The sequence below is a fragment of the Ursus maritimus genome, unplaced genomic scaffold (genome assembly GCF_017311325.1).
Source record: "Ursus maritimus isolate PB19 unplaced genomic scaffold, ASM1731132v1 scaffold_1, whole genome shotgun sequence".
Lineage (NCBI taxonomy): Eukaryota > Metazoa > Chordata > Mammalia > Carnivora > Ursidae > Ursus > Ursus maritimus.
The window spans coordinates 55,866,696-55,888,285 of record NW_024423343.1 but is presented as its reverse complement, the minus strand read 5'-3'; the positions used below and the strand labels follow the sequence as shown (position 1 = coordinate 55,888,285).

Below are 21,590 nucleotides of genomic sequence, written 5' to 3'. Positions count from 1 at the left end.
AAAGGCTGATGGGCTTCAGCAGCTGTGTGCTTGCACAGAGGTGCCAGTGAGCACGGGGTTGGTGGGGCCCAGGAGAAGGAGAGACATCTTCTCCAGTCCTTCTTTCCAGCTCTGAAACTCACACTCTGCAGTGACTGGGCTTGATTCAGGCCCTCTCTTCTCCATCCTTTTAAATGTAACTCAAGTTACACGTGTGCTTACTGAAGCTTTCAATATTTCAAAAATAGGTGTTCGCTGAAGCTTTCAAAATAAAGTCACATGAATAGTAGTTTAACTCACTTAAACACTTTATCAGAGATAATCGCCATGACAATGTAATGTCAGCCATTTGGCTTCCACTTGGGGGATAGGATAAAAGATTTAAATGTGTTTTTGGGTTAGTTTATCACAGATTAAGAAGTGATTTGGACTTCGCAAAATTGGGAAGTCCATCATTCATTCTCATTCCATTGAAAAATAAAGGCGAGGTATGTAAAGATGAAACTCACTCTGTACAAAAAATGGGTATTTGTGGTTTTTCTTTGTAAGTAATGCTGGAAGGTCTGGAGATAAATTGTTGGAAATAAAAGCTACACACATCATATTTCTTAGTAAAATATTTGTAAAGGGAAAAAGTTCAAACCTTATTTTGTTAAAGTAAATTAGAAGGGAGATTTCTAAAGAAATCTCCATAACCTATTTATTTTGTTTTATTTATGTGCTGCCTCATCCTACAAAGAGATCATCTATAATCTTGTTTTTTAGTCAAATAAAATTGTAAATCCTTCTTATTGGTGTAGGAAGTAAAAATTTGTACACTGGATTCTTAAATATTGCTGCCAAAATATTCATAACCTATTGATTTTAGGACATTTTACATCCCATGAGTTTCCAAGTATAGGCTTCAATACTTTGACAAATAAGGTAACCATATTTTCATTTATTTAATGTAGAATTACTGCTAAAAAAAAGAGTATGATTAATTCATAGCTATAGCATATTCAATGGTGAAAAGCTGGAAGCTTTTCCTCCAAGATCAGGAACAAGACAAAGATACTGCTCTACTCTCACTAGTTTTATTCAACATAGTACTGGAAGTCCTAGCCACAACAATACAATCAGACAGAGAAGGCATCCAAATTGGTAACAAAAGAGGAAAACTGTCACTATTTGCAGATGACATGATATTATACATAGAAAACCCTAAAGACTTAATCAAAAATATATTAGAATAAACGAATTCAGTAAAGTTTCAAGATATAAAATTAATATACAGAAATCTGTTCTGTTTCGACACACTAATAACAAAGCAGCAAACAAAATAAAGAAACAATCCTATTTATAATTGTATCAAAAAGAATAAAATGTCTTGGAATAAATTTAACTAAGGAGGTGAAAGACATGTACTCTGAAAACTATAAGACATTGATGAAAGTAATCAAAGACAACACACACACACAAAAGGGAAAATATACCATGCTCATGGATTGGAAAAATTAATATTGTTAAAATGTCCATACTACCCAAAGCAATCTACAGCTTCAATGCAATCTCTATCAATACCAGTAGTATTTCTCACAGAACTAGAGTAATACTTAGATTTGTATGGAACCACCAATGACCCCGAACAGACAAAGCAATCTTGAGAAAGAAGAACAAAACTGGAGGTATCACAATCCCAGATTTCAAACTATACTACAAAGCTATGGTAATCAAACAGTATGGTATTAGCACAAAAATAGACACACAAATCAATGGAACAGAATAGAGAGCCCAGAAACCCATACTTATACCATCAGTTAATCTATGACAAAGGAGGCAAGAATACACAATGGGTAAAAGACGGTCTCTTCAATAAATTGCGTTAGGAAAACCAGACTGCTACATGCAAAAGAATGAAATTGGAGCACTTTCACAAATCATCCACAAAAACAAACTCAAAATGAATTAAAGACCTAATGTGAGATGTGAAACCATAAAACTTCTGAAAGAAAACATAGGCAGTAATATGTTGAACACCAACCTTAGCAATATTTCTGGGGGGATTTATCTTCCCAGGCAAGGGAAACAAGAGCAAAAATAAATAGGACTACATCAAAGTAAAAAGACTTCCACAGCAAAGGAAACCATCAATGAAGCAAAAAGGTAACCTACTACATGGGAAAAGATATCTGCAAATATTTCTGAAAAGGGGTTAATATCCAAAATATATAAAAACTCATACACCTCAACACCAAAAAAAATATATGATTTAAAAAAGGGCAGAGGATCTGAATAGACATTTTTCCAAAGAAGACACAAAGACGGCCATCAGACGCATGAAAAGATGCTCGACATCACTCATCACCAGGGAAATGCGCATCAAAACCACATACCCCTCACATCTGTCAGAATGGCTAAAATAAAAAAGACAATAAGTAAACGTTTTGGCGAGGATCCTCGTGGGGAAAAGGCAACACTTGCGCACTGTTGGTGGGACTACGAATTGGTGTGGCCGCTCTGGAAAACGGTGTGGAGGTTCTTAAAAATAATAATAATAAATAGAAATACCATATGATCCGGTAATTCTACTCTCGGGACTTACACGTGAAGAAAACAAAAACATTAATTTGAAAAGCTATCCGCACCCCTATGTTAATTGCGCCATTATAGTTAGAAGGTGGAGGAGCGTCAGTAAAATCTCCTCCAGACGGAGAAGCCACTTTAGACTGAGGAATGAAGCCAGCCGCTCCACACTGTCTACACAGAGTTTTATTCGGGGTAACTTCCCTATGTTAATTGCGCCATTATAGTTAGAAGGTGGAGGAGCGTCAGTAAAATCTCCTCCAGACGGAGAAGCCACTTTAGACTGAGGAATGAAGCCAAACCGCTCCACACTGTCTACACAGAGTTTTATTAAGGGTAACTTACTGACAGAGGCGTCTGGCGACGATCCAGGCGTGTGGGGACCGTGCTCCTACAGGGATTCTCCGAGCCTTTCTCCACCCAGTCTGGACCGTAATGGCCAGGTTTTATGAAGTGAGGCGCATGGTGGTGACATCACAGGGTGGTTATGTAAGGCGGGGCCATGCGTGCGCCAGAGGATCTCTCCTGGTTTTCTAAAGTAGACCCGTCTGTGTGCCGGTTTTCTCTACTAGTTATCTAAACTGGTTCCTCCTGTGCACCACTTTAGGGACGGTCAGAAGACGCCTTCCACTTTCCCATCAGGGCCCACACTAACTTCCAGGGGGCCTGGAACTCATAGCCTTGACGGAAGTCACTGCTGGGGCGTGAACGAGATGGAGGGCCAAACATGGAGTCAGTGTGGTCAGCACTCTTCCAAGTATTTATGAGAGCTACCTAAACGTTCAGCAATAGATGAATGAGTAGAGAAGATGTGGTATATTTATGCAATGGTCACACAGGTCACATCTCATTAATTAAATTGGATTCTGAGCTGCAAAGTTTTTCAATAAACTTTCGGTGTATTATCTTCCTGGTTCTAGCTCGAAGAATATTCATGCAGAGAAGACAAATGTTAACTTGTGATTCTTTGAGTACCTTTTCCTCAGGTGCTGCATGTAATTTAGGTTCTGACTGGAAGATGGAGAGGAATGTGGCTCATAGAAAGCTCCAGGATAATCAATAGTATATATAGAGAGAAGAGAAACCACTCATTTCCTTTTTAGATAAAGGTGTTATTTGCCCAAACCATTAATTTTCTAGGTGCTTTTAAAGACTAAATAACCTCTTCTGATTTAGGCAAAAAAAGATGGTAACCCCTCAGTTAGGCTGTTCTACCACTCTCAGCTTCCTGGTTTTATGGCTGAGTTTGCCTCTTAATTTTTCACAACTGGGGCTCTTTGCTCAGGGGAGACTTTCCTGGCTCACGCCAGTCAGAATGCTATTATTTCTGAACAATTAAAACATAATCCGCATTTCCTCTAATTGACAAACCTCAACGATTATAATGAAAGATTTGCCAATATTTTAGTAACAAACTATAGAAATGATCCCTGAAAGTATAGTCTTAGATTTGCCAATATTTTAGAACCAGAATGGCTCTGAGCTGCTGGGTACCAGGAAGCCAATGAGAGATGGGTGAATGGGTCAGCTGATGTGGAACTGGCAATAGAAGAAGAACTTAAGGGGGTGAGAGAAGTGGAGATAGAGGTGAAAACATTTTTATTACTTGGCAATCCATCATTTTAAGGAAGAGAGAGCCCCAAAGAACAATGGAACTCTGCAGATACAGTGAATTTGGCTAAAGAAACAACTGTTACTCTACAACGGGGCTGTCAGTTGACAACATCTATTTATTGAACACAGTGTAGAGCACTGTGCTAGGCATTATGCCAGGGCTTAAATTACAGACACTCTCAGATTCACACCCCCTCCTTCCTGTAACTCGGAGAGAAGGCAAACAGGGAAGAGACGTCTGTTTCCTCCTTCTCCTTAAGGTTCATGCTGTAGCTAATTACATATTCTACGGAAGTGATTTTACGCCATGACAGTGTTTCTTCACACTAACACCCTGTTAAGGAAAGGGGACTCTTTCCTGAATAGCACATTAATACAGTCTCATAAATTGCAGTTACTATTTGCACAGGGTGAAACGACAAGGATAAAAGAACCGTGCTTGTGCTAAGACAAGCATCCGTTTTTTGAGTTTCTTCAGGTCCCTTTAAATAGAGGGCACTCCCTGCCCTTCCCTTCCCCCATTTCACTTCTCCACCCATAGACTCACTGCCCCCCAATCCTTATTTGGAATTACCACCTACCCCCCTTGCCCCATGACTTGATTTCTCTTCATCCACAGGAGCACAGAGCCACCAGCAAAAAAAAAAAAAAAAAAAAAAAAAAAAAGGAAGCAAGTGGGGAGAATAAAGAATCCTGAGCAGGTGGTTTAAACCATGGTGGGGAATCTTCCCTACTCACCCCCCTCCCCCATTCAATTAACCAGAACTTCTTTAGGTATATTTAAGTTCTCTGGGGTGGGGGGACAGGGCAGCTCTTCAGAGTGCTAAGCCTTTTACTCACTTTCACGAAGTACTCATTTAAGGAAATGAGCATCTGACTCACGGCCCATATGCTTTGATGCTGATGCAGAAAAAATGCAAAGATGCACAGATGTGGTGCAGGAGAGAAGGCAAATGGTACCAGGACAGGAAGGACGTGCAAGAGAAGGTGCTGGAAGGCCCCCACCCAGCCCTTGTGCTCTCTACTTGCTTGCTAGTACTCCCACCTCTCTGGGCACCTTGGATCCCAACAGCTTCCTCCAGTGTTGGGAGCTGTCTACATCGATCTTACCATGTTGTTAGGGACTGAACTGCGTTCTCTACAAATCCATAGGGTGAACCCCTAACCCTCAGTGCCTCAGAACACAACTGCATTTGGAGATAGTGCCTTTAAAGTGGTGATTAAGTGAAAATGAGGCCTTTAGGATCAGTCCTAATCCAATCTGACTGGTGTCCTTAAAAGAAGCGAAAATCACACACAGACAGCAGGGATGCCAGTGCACAGAGGAAACATAATGTGAGGACAGGGCAGGAAAGAGGCCATCTCGAAGCCAAGCCCAGGGAGGCCTCAGGAGAAACCAATCTTGCTAACACCTAGATCTTTTTTTTTTTTTTTTTAAGATTTTTTAAATTTATTTGACAGAGACAGCGAGAGAGAGAACACAAGCAGGGGAAGTGGGAGAGTGCTTGGCAGGGAGCCTGACATGGGGCTTGATCCCAGGACCCAACCTGAGCCGAAGGCAGACGCTTAACGACTGAGCCACCCAGGCGCACCTAACACCTAGGGCTTTGACTTCCAGCTTCCAGAACTGTAAGAAAATACATTCCTGTTGCTGAAGTCACTTCTTCTGTCGTATTTCGTTATAGCAGCCCTAGCAAATGAATACGCACGTGATGGAGCCCTGGACGAAAGAGACACTCATTTCTCAGAAGTACATATTGAGTTCACCCACTTGTATAGAGCCCCTTCTTTCCTGAGCGCTTCCCACGTGCCAGGTACTGTGCGAAGCACTTTCTCTGCACTATCTCGTGTAACTGTTAAGCCAAATCCTGTGAAACCCTTTGAAAGTCAGACATATCTAAGAAATTCAATATTGTAGCAAAGCTCTTTTTTTTATGTATGAATTTTTATTTTTCTTAACTTTAAAAAAAATTAAATTCAGTTAATTAACATATAGTGTATCATCCAGTTACCCCATCTCCCACCTCCCTCCCCTCCAGCAACCCTCAGTTTGTTTCCTATGATTAAGAGTCTCTTATGGTTTGTTGTAGTGAAACTCTTTAAAGAAAAGTTAAAAGTAATGTATTTATCTTATTTATTTATTTGAGAGAGAAAGAGAAAGAGAGAGAGAGTGTGTGTGCACGCACACTAGTGGTGAGGTGGTGGGAAGGGAGGGGCACAGGGAGCCTGACATGGGGTTGGATCCTGTGTCTCCAGGATGGTGACCTGAGCTGAAGGCAGACGCTTAACTGACTGAGCCACCCAGATGCCCCAAATAATGTATTTATCTCATAATTCATTACAGTCTGTCAAATTTCAAGATAGCTCTGATCTAAGGACTGCTGACAATTTCGTTTTACCAAAATCATTACACCAAATAACATCTTTAGTAGTAGCTTCTATATGAGAACAGGTTTTTCAATGCCAACTTTGGGGGAAAACCAAAGTAGAAAACATATCTACAAATAAGAATTAATTGCTATAAATTACTTGGAAAGGGAAAAATGTCAAGTTGATAAAACAAATATTATTGACCCATGAGTTTACAACTATATAATAGTTTTTTTTAATTTTTTTTAAAGATTTTATTTATTTATTCGACAGAGATAGAGACAGCCAGCGAGAGAGGGAACACAAGCAGGGGGAGTGGGAGAGGAAGAAGCAGGCTCATAGCGGAGGAGCCTGATGTGGGGCTCGATCCCAGAACGCCGGGATCACGCCCTGAGCCGAAGGCAGACGCTTAACCGCTGTGCCACCCAGGCGCCCCTATATAATAGTTTAATACCTGGCTTATTTCTTAAAGACCTGGCACATTTCTTGTTCTTTTCTCCTATTACATGTACATGGCATTTCAATACCCACACAGAAAAGATACATGCACCATCTCAGTCTTTGCTATCCAATTAAAAACTTTTTATGCATAGCAATTTTACCATTTTGCATTATCACCAGAACTCATTTCTCATGGAAAAAAAATTAGCATCAGTTTAAAAGAATATTTCTTTAATTACCAGTTCTGATTGTCGGTAGTACCATTTTGTAGATAGTTTTTAGCTGACTAACAAATCTTTTATTTTATTGGCTGTCTCATTTTGCTCTCTTTCATATTTCACATTTATGGTCTATTCAGACATTCTCCTGTTTTGTTAAGTAGGAATCTGTGTGGTCTTTGATGTAAGACATAATTTATTTGACAAGGAACTATGAGTCTGTGCCCTGAATCTACATTTAACTGATGGATTGAGAAATTCAAAAATTGCAACAAGATAGACTCTCCCCCAGACTGCCATACTACTAGCATTTTGCTAATCTATTTGGCAGCGAATTTACATATCTGTGTCTATATATGAATATATAGAGATTCGCATGCTACCGTACCCAAATGTTTTCGTTAATAGAACAAGGAGTCTCATTTTATTAGTCAATGATGATTCCTATGGAAAAATTTTAAAGAATATCTTTCTGAAATTAAAATCAAGATATTTATTTTATCTTTATATAGATAGTTATAGCTTTATAAAGTGGGCCATAATGTCTTCAAATCTATGCTGCTCATTCCTCAGCCTAGTAAATGGAAGTTCTGTTAGCATTTCAAGATTTATATATTTCATACAGTCTCCCAAGTCTATGTCCCAGTTCTGGTAATTGGAAACTTACTTGCAGCTCATTCCCTCTGCTCAAACTGCTTGTCAATTAACCTTTGCAAAATGAAAGTTTTAAAAAATACGACTTTCATATTTCAATCATGTTCATTTTCAATCATCTCAAAATGTAGAAATTAAATAACACTCGGGGGTCTGCAATGCTTTTTCCATATCATTTAAAGTTTGAAACATCTCTTTGGTGTTCAAATATGACTACTATTTATATGCAATGGATGAGATTAAGTGGTTAAAATTACTTGTGCTGGGTGTCTCCCTGCTTTGTTTGCAGGTATGAACGAAATACAAAGTATGCCAAAAGCATTTTTCATAAACATGCACCATTTCCCTTGATCTTTCTGACTGCTACCTAGGACACGCTTGGCTGTACTAAGCATTGGGAAAGAAAACAAGGTCCTCCTGTAATATCTGAAATTTACATTTTCATGAACTTACGCAGAGTTGTCGCCCATCCTAAAGTGTGGACTATATGATGGGGGAAAAAAACCTAACAACGTCTAAGAATAACAGGAGTGAAAAACTGGAAAAAAGTTAAATGCTACAGGAGAAAAAGATGGGAAAGTGCAGTCACTGGCAGGTTGAAAATACCTATTGAGACCGTGGTTTAGGGAGAGTTTGGAGGGACTATCTCCAAGCTACGAGAGAGAGGGAAGCGGTCTGTCATCCAGTGCAGACATGTTTATTAGGGTTTGCTATCATGCAAGGCATTGTGGTTTTATAGATATGTATCAGACCCTGACTTTCCCACTTGAGCAGCCTCTCTACCTATCCCCACTGCATCCCCCCATCCTGGGTTGCTTAATTGTTTGTTTGAAAAATCCCTGTTTCTTCCCTGTTTATTTTCATTCGTTTTACTAGTCTGGTAGGGAGGAGCACGTGTCATCATGAATGCCACAACCCTCATATTCATCCACGAGGAGAATGGTGAAAACATGGCCTCCTCTCAGGGTTGAAGGCAATCCTTCATGCTCTGGGGAACATCCCCCCCACCCGCCCACCCCGCCCAAAGATTTATTTATGTATTTGAAAGAGAGAGGAGAGTGAGCACAAGCAGGAGGGACAGATGGAGAGGGAGAGAGAATCTGAAGCAGACTCTGCACTGAGTGCAGAGCTAGACATGGGGCTCCATCCTTGACTCTGAGACTGTGACCTGAGCCAAAACCAAGAGTCAGACATTTAACTAACTGAGCCACCCAGGTGCCCTTGAAGCTGCTCATTTAAAAAGATTTTTTTCTCCTTTCCTTTCCTTTCCTTTCCTTTCCTTTCCTTTCGTAAACTCTACACCCAACATGGGGCTTGAACTCACTACCCCAAGATCAAGAGTCACATGCTCTACCTACTGAGCCAGCCAGGCACCCTAGCCCTTTCTTATTCATCATTGAATGTTAGCAGAATTAAAATCCTGTGATTCTTTCTTACTCCGACAACGTGTAAAGTCATATGGGTTTTTAGAGTCTAATTGAACTGGATTTGAATCTGGACAGTACTGCTTACTGTGTGACTTTGGGCAGGTTTAGTTCTCCTCACTGGGTCTTAATTTCCTCATCTGTAAAACTCACTTTGCAGAATTATGCAAACAGAAATAAAACATTGAGCATAAGCTTGACACAAAGTAGATGGCCAGGAAGTGCTGTTTTCTTTTTTATTCATTTTTTTAAAATTTTGTAATTTAAGAAATATTTAAAATTTTATTTTTAATTATTTGTTTTATTATTTTTATTTGTTACTTTTTAAGCGCTATTTTCTTAAAAGCAGTATTGGGCAGGGGTTAAGGACATAGACTCTGAAGCCAGATAACCTGGATTCATAGTTCCAGCTGTGTGCTATGTGACATGGGCAAGTGACCTAACCTCTTGGTGTGATAATAATAATTGACTTCCTAGGGTTTTTGTGAGGATTAACTGAGTTAAAATCTATAAAGTGCTCGGAACAATGTCTGACATTTGGTAAGCATTATTTAAGTATGAAGTGCTATTATTTTCCTCTTCTTTCTCTAAGGTGTGACCCTGATTTCGTATATAATCAGGCTGAGAGAGGACTTCAACTACCCCCATTGTGACCTCGGTCTGTACTTTCTATGTGATTAAGTTCTTTCCAGCTTATCTCTTAACTCAGGCAAAAGACCCTGCGTGCAAAGCATCCTGTTATGGGAATAAAAACTGCCCCCTCAAGCAATAAGGACTACCCTGACACCACAAGACCCTGCGTGATTGATTCCAAGACAATGACCGAGCTGACCTTTACTGCCCACCTACGTCTCACATATTCTTTTTATAAACCTGGAAGTTTCTTCAGCACTTTAGAGATAGTCTTTGAATTTTAGTCTGCTGTCTCCCCAGTGTTGGTCTTGCTAAAATAAATTCCTTTCTTGTTTCATCACCACTCATCTCTCTGCCTTTCAATTTTGTCAGTGGCAAGTGCCTGAGTTTGGTCTGGTTAGGACCCTTGGAGCGGGTGCTCTTGCACCCCTGTCCCCCAGTTACAAGGGTTTTTCGATGGCTGGAACCAAAGTTGGGCAGGGGACCTTTTGGTTAAAAACAGCCTTCCTTGGTTGATCTTTCAAGCAGTGCTCTGATGATTACGCTTAAACTTTTCCTGAGAGAAGAAAAACATGGAAGTGTTGGGGAGGAGGAAAATTGACTCTGTCCAAGATTCTTCTATCTGGACTAAGAAGTAAATGTATTCACGATAGATGGACAGGAGAAAATTTAATTTCCTGTATACGGCATATCCATACAGACATGAATCTCTAAAGACAAGCAAAATGAGGTATATATGTCATCCTGAGCTAAGAAGAGAAGTAGGAGTCTGGGGATATAAAAGGGAGGAAAGCCATTAGCAGGAAGGTGAGAAGAGATGTTTGGAAAACCAAGGTTGCCCTGTTATAAAGACCAGTTTCTTAGGTAAAAAGGAATCTCTTTTAAGAACTCTCTTCTTGGTACAGGCTGTCTTTTCCAATGTATATTTAGGCAGGTGAGGGGGGAGGTAAAGAGCTTTTCCTAAATCTATTGGGTTTTTATTGCTTTTAACTCAAAATAATCTTCTGGCCAAAGTGGCCCATCTTGGGGCAGCTTGCCCTTGGCCCCTACAGAGGGTACATTCTATCTGCTCTGAATTAGGGAGGTGGCAGCCCTCTAAGGCACTGGGTGAATTGGCTGGCTAGAGTTCACAGTCATTCTTACTCAAATGGGAATCCAGGAAACCAAGCTGAGATTAAGAAAAGGGAAGCCCATGAGTGCACCTCTGAGCACCGGAATTCTTTTTCTTATCAGCATTCAGAGGTGTGAAAGGAGAGATTGCTAATTATTTCAGCAATGAAGTAAGCAAGAGTCAACCTCATTTATTTACGTGAGCTGGAATTGAGAGTCAAATGAAATCCTAGTGGAAACTCAATTGAGAAAAACATCAAGATCAATTTTCTTTTTTTATAAGTAAAAAAAGAGACCATTTAGAAACATTAACAGTGAGGCTTCTATTCAGCTTGAAGAGACTGACATGAAGGTATGGGAATTCACCAGGCAACTTCTGGGGCTGGTGATACATAAATTACAGACTCTTATGAACACAAATTAAAGATAAAGTAATGTCTACAGCACAAAGCTTTGGAATTCCAACTTGTTCTCACTATATCTTGCCTGAGTATCAGTGTGATTAAAGCACTTGATTTTTCTTTTATCATTTCATCTTTTCATCCTTCATCAGTAGCCTCTTAATCTTTATTCAGTGTTATAAACAAAGTCAACGTCTTTACTTCATAAAACCGATACCTTTTTTGCCGTGGTTTTATTTTAGAGCTGGTTTTGGTTCATGATGAATTGCTGAATGGTTGATTTCCTCACACCCCTTTTTGCTAACCTTTCTTGACAGCTTCTGGACTGCTCTACCTAGTAATTTGCTCCATAATAATGGCTACTGTGAGATGTCTCCTAGTTCCTTTATTTTTAACAAGGATTCTTAACACCCTCTGTAGGTGACAATATGCAATTACAGATATAAAGTGTCCCCCAGGGGACGGCCGCTCACAGATGCCATTAGGATTTTTGTAGTGCAACTGTTAAATGTAATGAAAACAAAGAATCAGATTCTCCAAACATCCAGCTCAAATAAAATTTTAATTAAAAGTTATGAAGGCATTTTATTGATTAACAATCTTAGTAATTAAAGAGTGTGGTTGACATTTTTTTTCTAGCTGGATTTGTTCTTCCTTTGAGATCTCTAATTGTTGTATGGTTTTACATTTATTGATAACTCTGTTTGATGAATGCAGACGCCACCTTTTATAGCCGTCGTTGACAGAGTAATCATATTGTGAGAAACACCAGGCTTATGCAGTAACAGCTGTTGCAGTTACCCATGCTGACATCCATTGGGGAAATGTGTTTGCTGCTATCATGGGTCCACGATAAATGGAAGGTGCAATAAAGCACAAGCTAACATTTTGAATATCCTTACAACTCCAGGAACTTTATTGCATATTACAAGCACTTTGATCTCTGTCCAGTACTTAAGTCTTAATTATCAGACTAATTGCACAGACTATGTTCATTTTCAGTGGTAATCCTTTTGTGATTAGCTTCTGTGTTCAATAACTGACTTATCCTTTAATTAAAAGGACTATTAACCTTAAGGCTGATGCTGTGTCTTGGGATTAACCCATACAGAGTTAATGTTTAATATCATTGTAAAAGCTTTTGCTGAAAGGTGTAGCATAAAAATGTGTAGAGGGAAAGCCATGAAATGTATCTCACTTTTCTGATGTGCAAAAAAGCTCTGCTAAAGGTGAGGGTTTTAACGAAGCCTCCTTGTAGATTAAATTTCCTAAGGGCCTACCTAACTGTACAGCCACTGGGTTAACCATCTGAACCCTGTGCTCATTTACAGGAAGAGAGCGCTTACTTTAGGACAAGATAGAGTTTTAGCTCAATTTTCAAAATCATTATATGTGTACGTGATCAGGGTACTTAGTTGCCAGTGGGGTCCAGAACAGAGACATTCTTTTTTCCTTTTTTTTTTTTTTAACTCCTAAAGCTGAAAGTTTTTTTGATATTGATTTCTATGGAAAGGTTCACAGTAGCTTGAAAAGAGATGTCACGGTGGCACGTTTATCCAAGTTCTGAGTGGTTGGTGGTCGAAGTGGGTAAAACCGAGTTCACCAGTAACTAGTGAAACAATTAAGGAGCAGGTGCAGGGCGAATCGGCAGCGCGGAGTGGAAAGCTAGCCAAAAAGCCAGATGTGGCTGCTGCAAGTACCCTATTCCTTCTTCGTTCTGGCATCTGGGTTCTGCAATGAACACTTTTCCCCAGCGTGTCCCAAGGCACAGAGTCTATGGCCGCACCAGTCACTTAGGACAGGAAATGGTTTCTCTCATTCCTCCCTCTCTTGCTCCTATCCTTGGCTCCCAGAGGAAGAGGCCCTTCATTGATTCCTTAATCCTGGCGTGTCTTTACATGGAAAATGCAGGCTGCTGGGACTGAGGAGCTGTGGGAATGCCCCCATTCTCAGGCTCCTAGGCTAGTGGGCAACCCAGTAAATTCTGTTCTGTCTCATCTTCCAGACTTTACTTCCTCTATGAGTAATGTGAAGACTAGCCAGACGAGAATTTTTCTTCAATGGTGCATGTTTTTTAGGAATTTGGCTATCACATGAAATATTTACCAAATGAGCATTGCCATCTGCCGGGGCATTCGTGGTGAACAAGAGGGAGAGATCCCACTCCCCCCTTCCCCCCAAAGCTCAGAGCTAGCTAGCGGCATGGTGACTCCTTCCAGCTCACCATGCTCATTGCTGGGGGAGGTAGCAGAGCCAGGTGATTGACTATGCCCTGAATAGACTGTATTCTTTCTAGGATTAGAATTCACGGAGTATTTTGTTCTTAATAATTAATGAGGAGTTTGCATACGATGAGTGGGGCTGCTAAAACGGTACCAGTGTTCGTGAGGAGGGAGTCGACCCGGGTGTCAACCCATCGGTTACCAGCTGGGTGACTGTAAACAAGTTATTTCCCTCTTTGGATCTTAATTTCCTCAGCTGTGAAATAGGGGTAACACTGGTGTGGTAAGGGACAAGCGAGATGACACACATACGGCGTTTAGCACAAGACCTGATGTATAAGTGTTTAATAAATGGTGGCTACAGTTTTCCAGATTTAAGTTTTCTCTATCTTGAGAGACCTTCTGGTAGCTAAGGTGTTAGGGAGGAAGATATTATATACAGTGATTACGATGATAATCATTTCTTATAATAGTGGAGTGCAGTCACGTCTTTGACCTTATAAAAGCACAGTGAGGTAGGCTACTTTACTGATGATGAAACTGAAGCTTGAGGTAGGTATGTGTCTTGCTCAGGCTCCCACATTATAAATGAGGGACTTAAAAATCAAACCAGCCTCTGGCGGCTCTGTGGCTAGCCACGCTTGCAGAGTAGAGACAGCCATTTGAATCAGGAGTCTTCCCTCTTTTTCAAGTTTTCCTACCAAGTCACAGCTCAATCATTTACCTCCTTTTTCCTCGAGGCATTAAGCTTTTTCTAAATAGAGTATTTTAAAGGTGTCTATTAATTATATATCCAATATATAAAATCCATGGTAATTTCTCATAATTAAAGGATGCATTTATATTAGAAAATTCAAACATCTACCCTGCTGCCAATATGCATTTTAAAATATATTTCCAAAGAGCCCACAAAGTGAATCTCTGTTTTGCATAAAAATTCTAATTATGCGTTTATTTTTGACAGCAAGTCTGCATTAATTATGTGAGGTTAGTTTATGTCAATTATGATTCATCAAAGCTCAAAATGCCTTGGAAAGGAGCAATAAGTGAAAAATCATAATATTGCAATTAATGTTAAAATAAAGCTAGAGCGCTGTTATCCATATTCTGTTGTTGACGGAGGACATGTGAAGGAGTGTCAGTACATCGTTCGTAAAGGGAGATGGACCGGCACAACACTGGTGGAACCAGACACGTCTAAGACAATATTTTAAGATAACTTATTGGCCCTAACCACTTTGAGGTCGGGGGTAAGAGGACGGAATATATTGACACACATACATAGGAAAATGGCTGGTAGTTTTATTCTACAAGCTAAATATGTGTGTATCACTTTAATTTCCACTTATTATCCATAGATGAAGATACTTTGTATATGTTTTTAAAATAAGTTGCAGTTCCCACAGTAAACAACCTATCTCAAATAGTATAGGACCTAGACACAATTGGCCTCCTTAATTAAAAAAAAAAACCTGTCTAAAAATGACAATTAAACATAAAGGGCTATTAAATAATGGATTATATTTTATATGCTGTCCAAAGATTTTGTGTGTGTGCCTGGAAGTGAATCTCTTTTACTTACACTTTCTTAGTGTTCAAATTCTACATCTTACTTAAGTGGTATGATTCAAGGATTTCAATCCGTTGAGATATAAACTGCTATCACAGTGCTCTGTATCCAATCACTGCTATCATGGGCTTTATCTTTCTATTTCCCGTGTAGTGAGCTGCCTTGGTAACAGCTCCCACTGATTCTCAACCTTCTCAGTCACTTTTAATTATTAAAAGAGTCTCGTTTTGGTTATTAAAATTTAGTCCCTTTTATTTAAAAACTTTAATCTATTTGATCATAAGCGTTCATCTTCCTTCAGTACAGATTAGGCTTGGGACTCCAGCAGCTTGGAGTGTGTGTGCGCGGGCGTCTGTGTCTGTGTCGCATAATTTGCTCCATCACACACCTCCTCCTCTTCCTTGTTTCTTACTGCTCTGGTGCAGGGGCACGGAGGAACGAGAGAACAAACCCATTTCCTTGTAACTCCAGTGCTCAGAGTCTTTGCTGTAGTTGCAGCCATGCACAACTCAAGACCGATGCCGTGCTTTCCACGGGTTCTTGCTCTCTCTCTGTGATGGATCAGCCGTCCAAATGCTGGCTCTGTAGTACGGGTGCTGTGGGATGCTTCGATGGGTTCTTTGGCGGGCTGGACAGACACCTCCCCCTAAAAAGTCCCGTGTTAAGAGTCAGAGAGCCCTCTGGATTCCTGCTCTCTCTCAGCCCTCATCTCAGACTGTCCGCCCCAGTGATGGCCCTCAGGGGTGGACCAGCCAGGGAGCCTTTGAAAACCGTCCCTTCTATCTTTTGGACACACTGTCCAATGCCTTTGAGAACATCCCTAATTACCGACTGGCAGCAACAGGGTGTTCCAAGCCTGTCCTGATTTTCTCCTGCCTCAGAATATAGAATCATCACCCTGAAAGGCGCTTTGATTCTTTGTAGCAAAGAATAATATTAGAGACTCAAGTCTGAGGACCCGGGATATGCATAAGGTTGAGTTGGTGGTAGACAAAAATACTGCTTTCTTTCTCGGACACTCTTAGTGGTAGAGCTGGACAAACATTTCTCTTTATGATCATGTGTTACATTGTTTTTTCCAAGCTAATTCAACCTTATTTTAAAATTTTGTTTTAACAGAAATACTATAAATCTACTTTCTCTATCACATCCTTACTGAAAAATTTCACTTTTCTAATAAACTGCAATTTTGTTAGTTCGGGTTTTTTAAGGAATTTTTATTGTCTCGATGCTCATCATTCTGTAATCAATTTATTGACATAATGAAGGATATTTTTAAAAATTTTATAAGAGAAAATAATAGAGTAATATTTATGTAATAAATACATATGATATAATACATGTATAAATATATAATAAATATTTTATGACAAACTATTTATTGTAGATTTATTTAATCAGACTTAAGCGGAAAACAATCTGATCATCAGGAGAGTTCTGATGAACTTGATCCTTTTAAAGATTTCTTGGGGTATCTGGCTGACTCAGTTGGAAGAGCAGATCTCAGGGTCGTGAGCTTGACCCCACATTGGGTGTCAAGATTACTTAAATAAATAAGACTTCAAAAAAAGGTTTCTTATTGTTACAGACATGAGTGGTGAAGAATTTTATTGTAAACTCACTTTATTTTAGATGGTGGGTGATGGACAGAACTGAGGACCTAATCCTCAACTTTTCACCCATCTTCCGCATGCCAGCCACGTTAACGGAGCTCCACAAATGGAAGAATTTCAAGTGGTCATCATCACAGTTGACCTTTGGCTATTTCAGTGGTGAGACAGAATTAAATCTTAATGAATACTACCTCACAGCAAAGTAGCCTAGTTATTTCTGTTTTCAGAATGTTTTCTCGTTTTTACATTCCTGTCACCATGACCTCACCCGGGCCTCACCTGTCAGCCTTCCCGCCTCAGCTGCTGTCGTACTAGTTTTAGCTACAAATGCAGGATTTTGTTTTAGACTCTGACTAGTTAAACTTACCATCTGCTGAGGGGTTTTATAAAATTGCAACAAACATTCATTTCCAGGATTTCTAAATCTTTAAAAAATATGCCTGTACTTGAATGATAGCTCCTTGTTTTTATTTTATAATATCCTGTTGTTTTAAAAGAAAACATTTCTGAGGATCTTCAATTTTTTTATTTTTATTTTTAGATGGCGCCATTGTTTCCACTTCCAAAATAAAGGTGAATTCTTTTGTGCTTTGAGTTTGTTAACCATCAAAGGGGATCGTTTTCTTTATGTGCTTTGAAATTTTCATTTGCAAACCTATTTTGGGTGGAAGCGTCTGGATTTTATTTGTTTGTTTTCTTCCTCAGCTCATCCTTTCTTGTTTAATGATTTTGTAGCTGTCTTCTGGAGAAGAGTCCAGAACCAGATCTTACGTTATATGAGCAGCTTACAGTGTTGCTCTGAGGAGATACCGTCTGTGCAGACCCAGGTATTCAGGCTGTGTTCCGGGGGGCAGCCCCATCCTGGCCCTGGACCCCATCTGCTCCTGGGAAATGTTCTGTCTTCACACCTCGTCCTGAGTTTAGTTTCCCTCCTGTTTCTCATCCATGGAGAGATTTATCTTGATTTTGAGTGTAACGATGTCCTTATAGAGTTTCTCTTCTTATTTTATCTGTTGTTGTTTTCTATTTTGAGGTCACAGTGGTAGCGGTTGTGAGGTGGGGCTGAGGGGTGTTTGTAGGAACTACTCACCTTCTTACCCAGAAATCTCTACACTCAAGTTCATAACTGGCATTCTTACCTCCATTCCTCTCTCCCTTTTCATTCATGCTTTATGCTACTGCAAAATTCAAATTATTAAGGCATCAATTTTGATCTCTATATCATACTTCTTAAACTTTTAGTGGTTCTCCTGGCTGTCAAAAAAATGCTCTAATATTTCACAATTACATATAACATTGACTGTTGGTTTCAAATGGCAGAATCATCCCTTAACTTGATATTTTTTTATTAGAGTAACTTTCACACACTATTTTTTTTTTTCCCATTTAAAAGCCAGGATCTACCAAAATTAGTTGTTAGTTAATACAAAGGAAAGACAAAGATTTTGTTTTGGGGTTTTGCCAGTACACTTTTCAATGAGCTCTGATTATTTTTCCACCCTAATGCATTTGACAGTAACATATTAATAACAGTGATAATAATACATAATAATAGTACTACAGAAAGATGATTATATCTACCACTGCTTATTTAGCATTTCTCTTGATTTATTTTCTACTGTTGGGGATGTATTGATATTGATTCATTCATACCTTATCAACCACATATACAAGAAGTAAGAATTAGGGAAGCAGCCCATATGATGGGTCAAATTAAAGTTAATGGTTTAAATGAGATTTACTAGCATTGAATTCATTTACATGTTGTCCTAGATCAGGGTTTTTGCACCTTGTGGTAGTCAGTGAAAACATGGTGATGTACCTAGAAAAGCCACTTAAGTTTGCTTGATGGCAGAGATGTCCCCATGTGGCTATGCTTCATAGGGAGAGGGTGTCTGGGTAATCACAGCCATCTGGGGTGTGGCCCTAAACTTTTCAGGTTTACAGATATATGGACAGGTTTCACTCTATGGAGAATTTTTCAGGCTGGGAGGGACTGATGTACTTTAAGGAAGCCCTAGAGAGCTTGGCATTGTAGTAAGAGCACAGTATTGAAGGCAGACAGGTGATGTGAATATGAACCATGGCTCCGCCACTTACTAAAATACCTAGCTTCAATTTTATCATTTCTACAATGGAAATAGGTAAGAGGTTTTTTGTTTTGGGTTTTTGTTTGTTTTTTTACCTCTTAGAGTTGTAAAAATTAGAGATAATATACATAAGTACAGCATGTGGTAACTAGGCAGTATCCTTGCTTTACAGGACCCTTGCACCCCATGACCCAAACTACAGGTAACTTATTGAAAGGAAAGGTCCAGAAGCTGTCCTCTCATTGGCTCTGGGCTATGTTTTAGGTCTTCTCCTGTCTAGATTGCCCATATTCTGTCTCTTTCTCTTCATACTTGATTTTCTCTCTCTGTCTGACTATAGACTATTCATCAGATATTCTCCTTGGAGTTTTCATTTGGTGTATTCTTGAGATATCATTTTAGAATACATGCCCTCCCCTTATTACCTCCTCAAACCGTTTCCAAGCATGCAGCCTTTGGACAAGGGCTCCCTCTCTCCTGTGCCAGAGCTCTTGCAGTATCCATCTCCAGCCTATGCCCAGGATGCTGGGCCCCCAAGGGTCCACCTGTGGGAGAAAGGAGGGGAAAGAGCAGATATCCAGTGTCACGCAGGAGCTGTAAAAATGGCTGCAATGCTATTCTTAAAAAACTATGTATAAACCAGAATGCCAAGTTATTATTTCACAATGGGGGTTGCCCTTCAAGTGGTGGATTTTGTGTTTATTATCCAGTGCCCTCTTTTCTTATTATTAAGATACCTGAGAAACTGAATTTGTATTCAAAGGTTGCTGGGTGAGCAGAGAGTCAGGTAAAGGCTGGATTATGGCCAAGTCTAGGAGGAAATAATCAGTCTCTGTAGGCTCCCTCGCTAATCCCACTGTTAGCGCAAGGCTGAGAACCTATTAGACATTTGTTATAATCGATGGTCTGCTACTGTTTGTAAGTCTGGCCCACACAGAGTGGGATTGAAACAGTTCGACAGTAAAACCAGGGGGCTGCAGCCGGAGGGATGCTCCGTGGTGTGACACAGGAAGTGTTCTAGTCAATGATTTCTGCATAGTGGGGGAGACTTTTTCTGGTTGTACGTAACCTGGTAGCCTGTCAGAAAGCCAGGGTGATCCGTGTAATCTCCCTCACCATTGGAACACAAAGGAGAGTTGATGGCATGTGGAGAGAAGGGAACCACGTTTGCATACGAGGTGGAAGCATCATCGGCAGCAACTTACAGAGAAGGGGAACTTGCTGAAGTTCTAGCTTGCGCGGGTGTGTGCTGGGCAAAGTAGAAACCGCAGTAGCAAGAAGGATAGCAGCGCTGCACATGAGACAGCTCACTTCTCTCTTGCTAATACTCTCCATGTTCCTGCTGCCATGTCCTTTTACAAAATACGCTTTGTGAACCCCCAACGTGGCTCAATATGACCACGTGTCATTGCTGCTCCTGCATCCCAAACTGCTGTATTCATCTAGCTGCTTTCATTGGTGGCCCTGTATGATTTCCCATATGAATAGACCCCTCTGAAACACAAGGCAATATTTGTATCCTCCCAGGTCCACTCTCTCGTTCCCAATCTTCACAGCATGGACAACCCCTCTCTTGTAGCTGTATGGTCCTATCAATCATATTTACTTGCCTGGAGCTCATGAAGAGGGAGCCCTTTTCCCTTCCAAGGCTAATCCCTTGCTTTTGCTCACCTTCCCTTGTTTCTTTTTAAATCTCAATCTCTCTCCCCCCCCTCTTTCTTTCTCATCTATCTGTCATTTATTTCTACAAGAATCCTCCCCACCCCCACATGTTCCTTGCAGACTATAAACATGCTTCGCTCTTTAATCTGAAGAACAGAAAAAAGAACAAAAACCTCTCCTTCTACTTTGCTTTCTCCTCCTCTTCTAACTTCACAGCCTATTGCAACTGGCTTTTACTTTCATTATTTCCCGGAAATTAATTCTTTGAATTTTCCAATAACTTCCTTTTTTCCAAAGTCAGTGGAATTTTTTTTTTATTCTTCTTATTTGACTCATGGAAACATAAGACTGTGACCATCCATTTTTGAAACTCTTTCTTTGGTTTGGAGCAGAAAGGGGGCCGTTGGGGGGTATGGGGGAGCTGAAACCTCATTATGTTGCATATTGATATATTTACTAACGGTAGGGGACCTGGCATTTTTTTCCCAGAAAGTTGTGAACGCCCTCTGGAAGATTCTGGAGGTTTCCCCAATACTAGTTTCTTGTCCCATTTCAGCCTCCTTTGGATGACTGCTTTTCCCTGGTTGGCTCCTTAAATGTGGGTCTATAGAGGTTCACTCTTTGCCCTGTTCTATCTTTATGTGCCCCCTCATTCACTCGCAGTGGCTCCAGCTTTAACCATGTGCTGACAGCTGCCCAGTCTGCCCCTCCAGCTCACAACTCCCTTGAACTCCAGGCACAAATATTTAACTGATTATTGGATCTCTCCACCTAAAAGTCCCACTGGCATCTTAAACTCAATATGCTCGAAACTTCTCTCCCTCACCTGTCTCAGACCATTTTTTTTTCCTTTTTCTTAAAGATTCTATTTATTTATTTGAGAGAGAGAGAGAGAGAGAGCACGAACAGGGAGAGCAGCAGAGGGAGAGGAAGAAGCAGGCTTCCCACTGAGCAAGGAGCCCAATGCCGGGCTCGATCTCAGGACCCTGGGATCATGACCTAAGCTGAAGGCAAACGCTTAACC

At 40.2% G+C, this 21,590-nt stretch overlaps 1 long non-coding RNA gene and 1 pseudogene across 5 annotated transcripts in view; both read right to left on the bottom strand.

Moving 5' to 3' along the window:
• The window catches only part of LOC103659595, a 76,975-nt gene extending 73,831 nt beyond the window's left edge, over window positions 1-3,144 (bottom strand). For 3 of the 5 annotated variants that reach the window (XR_567538.1, XR_567536.2, XR_567537.2), the window contains exon 1: window positions 2,890-3,144. This is a non-coding gene — a long non-coding RNA (uncharacterized LOC103659595). The remainder of the gene's footprint in view (window positions 1-2,889) is intronic. The other 2 variants (XR_567539.2, XR_005838344.1) reach the window with 2 other exon arrangements.
• A 752-nt stretch (window positions 3,145-3,896) lies between these two features.
• Window positions 3,897-3,990, bottom strand: LOC121099980 (annotated as a pseudogene).
• Between the last annotated feature and the right edge of the window lie 17,600 nt (window positions 3,991-21,590).